This window comes from Pseudophryne corroboree, chromosome 6, assembly GCF_028390025.1.
Source record: "Pseudophryne corroboree isolate aPseCor3 chromosome 6, aPseCor3.hap2, whole genome shotgun sequence".
Taxonomy (NCBI): Eukaryota; Metazoa; Chordata; class Amphibia; order Anura; family Myobatrachidae; genus Pseudophryne; species Pseudophryne corroboree.
Window position 1 is genome coordinate 55,793,462 of NC_086449.1, and position 5,660 is coordinate 55,799,121.

Consider the following 5,660-nt stretch of genomic DNA (forward strand, 5'->3'; position numbering starts at 1 on the left):
TTTTCTCTATATATGTTATGTTAAATAAAGTGAAGGCAGTCTCATTTTGCTGGACATAACTGACGTGTGGTGTCGGCTTCCTGGGATTCCCAATCGATTGGTAAACAAAGGGTAACAACAGACAATTGAAGGAAATTGATAAGAGGAGGCTTATCTCCAACAGTAAAATGGGGGCTATTGTTCCGGGATCGATAAGCTTATCAATATCAGATAACGATGCGGCTGTTGGATGTGTGTGCAACTGCTGACATACAGGCCCGTCTTAACAGCAGTGTGGGCCCCTACCCATCCACCAGCAGTAGGGGTGGGGGGTGCTATCAGCGGCAGCTTTGATGTCCCGCGGGCGGTGGGAGGGTGTTCTATTTTCCGCTCAGCTTGTAGGACCTGGAACAGTAATTTCTGCTAAGTACTCCTTTACTGCACAGATGGGGCTAAACTGTAGAAGGGGCATTGGGTTGAATGAAGAAGCCCTGGTACATGAATTTCAGGGTGGTAGGGGGTGTTTAATACGTAGGGGAGGGGAGGATAGTGGAGTGGGCTTAATATTCCACATTTTCCGGTGAGGGGGTGGGCATCTTACTTGACTGCAGATATCTCAAGTTCCTGAAAATATATTTCTTAGCTTTGAATTGGATATAAAACAAGAGAGTCCCACCTTTCAGGAGGTGCTAGGGACTTGGAGATCAGAGTTCAGGAGCCAGGGCAATTCACCAACGAAAATATAAAACTGCATACCAGGCGTGTGGAGCTGGAACAGGGACCAGCTGCTTGAAGGCTGATATCTCTAGTTATGGGCATAATAAAGACAAGCTGCCAGTGTCCACCGAAAGTGGAGAGTCCCAGCTTTTGGAGTATACCCTCAGAAAAACTCTAAGTCAAACAAAACTCGAGATATCTGGCTGGGAAGAGCAATTAACAGGCTAGGATGGGGACCACTGCTTTCAAGTCGGATATCTCTTGTTCCCCAGGGCCGATTTTCAAAAATCTGGTACCCCTGGAAAGAGGGGATCCCCAGCTATCAGCCTAGGCCCCTTATACTCCTGGGGCCCTTGGGCAAGAGCCTATTGAGCCCATACAAAAAGACGGCCCTGCTGACATACCCAGGTAAGTAATCTGAAGCTTGATCATTGTATATATCAACCGGATTACTTTGTCAGTACTTGTATATACATTCATCTGGTTCATCTGATTAGGTAAGCAAATACTCGATTATTTGGACCCAATTGTCTGTCTGTTTGATAAACATTCATTATTTGTCTGTGTGCGCTGATAAAGATTATACATTTTAGCTTGACTGTTGCAAGGGAAAATTTTTGTTTTATTTTAAAGTTCTAAGTTTCAGTTTCACATTTGAAAGGGAAAAAAAATGTTGTGGTTTTATTTTTAGATAACGTGTCATAACTGCAAATGTTCAGAATTTTTGTGTTGTAATCCTGCTATTGAGTAAGAATATTGTGATTTTAAAGGTATATTTGCAAAATAGTGATTTCAATTTTGTAAGGAACCTAAGACAGGTTTTGCAACAGTTGTGGGGTGTCATGTTGATAAGCTGGTGATAGAAAAATGTATTGGTGATAGATTTCTGTATTGCCTTGATAAATTAATTACCTGTTAATTATATACCCCTTGGTTCCAGAGCTATAGTTGGTGAAGGAAATCCTTCTGAATATAAACAACGTTTAACCATATGGCATAGACTAAGGTTAAGGCATTTAAAAACATACTCAGTCTTTGCAATCCAGTACAGCCAGAGTGTGTGTGTTTTTTAATGTAAGGAATCTGCAGTCAAAATTTAACATACAAGGTATGATAATAGCGGTATCAGTTTTTCATAGAAACGTGCACTAGCTGATATATTGCAGTATATTGTCTACGCTTGTCCATCTATTAATCACTTGTCACCAGAATTTATTTGTCTGTTCAAAGAGTTTAACATTATTAGAAGTAGAGGTTAAAGCCATTATTGACAAAGGTAACGTATGCATATGACTCAGTGATTTGAGAAGTCTTTGTAAATCAGATAAAGTCAAGTCAGTAATGACAGAATTTGGGGTTTGTTGTGTCAGAGGATTAAAGATCCAAGTGGTTTGCTTCATTTTGGTCCTGCATTGCTGATGAATATATAAAACACTTAAATAAGAAGTGTGATGTTTATGAGAGGCAAGTCTCTTAAACTGAGGTATTTTCCTAAGAAAACACTTAATTGAACTAAGTGTGATGTTTAGAATAGGTTTTCTAAACTGAGAGTTCCCTAGACAACACTTATACTGTATATTATTAAGTGTGAAGCTTGAAACAGTAAAAAAAATTTAAGCTGAGGTATATACTGACTTTTGTCGTTTTTGATACTGCGCAGTACAAGGTGCAGTCCCGAAGGATTTCGCAAAGTGAATTGATCAATCACGCGAAGGGACCGCACAGTGAGCCCCTGTCAGTTCTAGGGAAGGAAAAAATAAGCACAATTTGTGTAAGGGGCAAACTTCCTAGAGGAAAGAAAGTATTTACTAATGAGGGAGATTTGAAGCAAACAACAACACTGGATTGATAAACAAGGTTTTACTGACACTGTTAAGAATTTGACAAACTGTTTCAGGGGCATAAGGTTTAATACATCACCTGTATGAATAAGTAGTTAAAAGTGTATACACATGTCGACAGAAGACGTATGCTCAGAATGTTTGTGTGTGGCATTTATAGAAAAGAGAGGGCAAGGTGCTTTCATATTGAGAGCCATTTCGTTCTGTGCGGAAACAGGAGTGTGGAGGAACACTACGGACTCAATAGAAAGTGTTTATATATTGATGGGATGTCACTTTATTCCAAAACCAAGTGATATTGGTAGAGAGTGTCTGAGTTTCCTTGCTAGTTCAGGAAATCGAGCACATAGCTGTATATCCTACGATCCTTTGGATCCTGGATAATGATACTTGGAAAAGTACCTAAGTGTTAAATGTTAAAATACTTAATGGTTTGGTTGTATCCAACCTCCAGAATTATTATGTCATCCACAAGAACAGTGGATCCAAATTGTTCCCTGGTTTATACAAAAGTATCAGGATGGAAATGTACAAATAGAGATTGTTAAAATTGTAATGTCCCTAGGTCTGAAAAATGCAGACCTGATAAGTTTGGCATACTGCCCACAGCACGTACTGCTAGAAGCGGTAATGAGGGAGAATTAAGGGCTACTCCCTATAAGCAAGGTTCCTGGAGATGTGAATGTTCCCAGACCAAGTTCTACATAGCAATACATTGTCTAGATTGCAATAGCAAAGAGAAAGTAACTGTTACAGCCCGTCTGTGTTAATGTTTAAAGAGGGAAAGAGAGACTCTGTGCTGGGGCACGCTTAAATAAAACTTAACTTTTAATTAGAATAAGATAAGAATATAGTACATTGACAGACAGACACACACATACAAACATGTATAAGGTTCTAAAAGAGGAGGAAAAGAGGGAATCTAGACCTCTCTCTACTATTATCATAGGAATCTGAAGGTAGACTGAAGAAATATGAAAATTGAAGATTACAAATAACAATAAATATTCTCAAGTGATATAATAAATGAGGTGACAGTGACACCTAAGATGAAAATATCAAAGATTGGTTTCCACATAAAGAAGAAAAAAGATTTCAAATATGAATCACAATGGCATTTATTATAACAACAATTTCTTTATAGACTAAAAGTATAGGTCCGTTGACCAATGCCAATTGTAATGAATATATCCTGGTATCCTAGTAAGAGGTAATTTGCTGATTCTAGATTACTGATCAATGTAAGGAGAAAATTGCAAAATGTGTGCAAGTCTGAGGTCAAATGTGCAATAGAGTCAATAATTGCTCCAACACTTAGGTTTTGCATACATAGATAGGAATATAACGATATTAACAGGTGATTAATATGATTGACAAGTCTGAGATCAGACAATTAGAAAAGGAAAAAAGGTATGAAATCAGTAGGGTCAAAGGTTGCTCCAACACTTCTGCTTTTCACATAGGGATAAAGATATCTATTACTGCACCTAAGATTCCCTAGTAATCTCCCATCTAGGTACTAATCAGGCTCCTCACTGCTTAGCTTCCAAGATCAGGCGAGATTGGGCGTAGCCAGAGAGATATGGCAGTAATATCACATGAATTGACACACTTCAGCCCGTCTGTGTTGTAAATCCCTCAGGGAAACCACAAAGGCTGATTCCATATGACCAAAGTACTAGTGTGTAAATCCAAAATATTACAAAATCTGAACAATAGATAATTGATATATCAAAGTTTTATCGTAGTAGTAAGATAGAACAACAGATTATACTTGATAATGTTTCTATGTGCTCTGTAAATATACAGACTGGGGATGGGAAATAAGGTAACAATTCACATGTTAGTTCTATGTGACTAATGACATGCGGATGTACAAATGTTTATGACTACGGAATATGGATAATATTATATATATATATATATATATATATATACTAGGTGCTTCATCGCGCCCTACGGGCACTCTTCACACCGTCGCAAGGGGCTACGCCCCCTTAACCCTTGCATGCCTTTCTGGGGTTCAATATTTGTATTATATGGAGTATTACCTGCATTCCTTTGTTAGTGGTTAAATATTGCACAATGAAAGGGCGTGCGATGGTGAAGGAGGCGCAGCCCCTTGCGACGGTATGAACAGCACCTACAGGGCACAATGTACAGAATGTAGCAGGTGCGGGGGGGACTGTGGATGGGGGAGGGTGTCTGTAGATGCTGCGGGTAGAGGAGGGGTGGAAGCGGGGGGGCCCAGATGGGGAAGGGTCGGGAGATGCTGCGGGTGGGGGAGGGGCAGAGGAGTGGGTTGCAGATGGGGGATGGGGTCGGAAGGCACTGTCGGTGGGGGAAGGGGAGGGGTGCCAAGGGTGGGAGAGGGGCAGGTGCGGGGATGTTGCGGATGGGTGAAGGGTTCCGGAGGTGCTGTGGGATGGGAAGGGGCGGGGGTGGGGTAGGGGGTCCGGAGGTGCCGTGAGTAGGGGAGGGGCAGATACAGGTGGTGCGGCGGATGGGGAAGGGGTCCGGAGGTGCTGCAGGTGGTGGAGGGGCAGGTCGGGGAGGGGTGGATGAGGGGGGCACCGCGGATGGAGGAGGGTGTCTGCAGATGCTGCGAGTGGAGGGGGGCAGGTGTGGGGGGAGACATATATGGGGGGGTGGATGGTGGAGAGGGTCTGGAGGTGCTGTGGGTGGTGGAGGGGAGGAGGAGTGGAAGCCGCGGGTGGTGTAGTGGGTCTGGAGGCACAGCGTGTGGGGGAGGGGTGGGGTTCCGCATGTGGTAGAGGGGAAGGTGCGGAGGTGTGGTGCATTGGGGAGGAGTCTGGAGGCACTACGGGTACTGTACCTGCCAAAAAATAAGAATTTACTTACCGATAATTCTATTTCTCGTAGTCCGTAGTGGATGCTGGGAGTCCGTCAGGACCATGGGGAATAGCGGCTCCACAGGAGACAGGGCACAAAAGTAAAAGCTTTAGGATCAGGTGGTGTGCACTGGCTACTCCCACTATGACCCTCCTCCAAGCCTCAGTTAGGATACTGTGCCCGGACGAGCGTACACAATAAGGAAGGATTTTGAATCCCGGGTAAGACTCATACCAGCCACACCAATCACACTGTACAACCTGTGATCTG

General features: G+C 42.6%; 1 pseudogene; it reads right to left on the minus strand.

Annotated features, from left to right (window-relative positions):
- Positions 1–4,012: 4,012 nt before the first annotated feature.
- On the minus strand, positions 4,013–4,131 carry LOC134936950 (5S ribosomal RNA; annotated as a pseudogene).
- Positions 4,132–5,660: the final 1,529 nt, after the last annotated feature.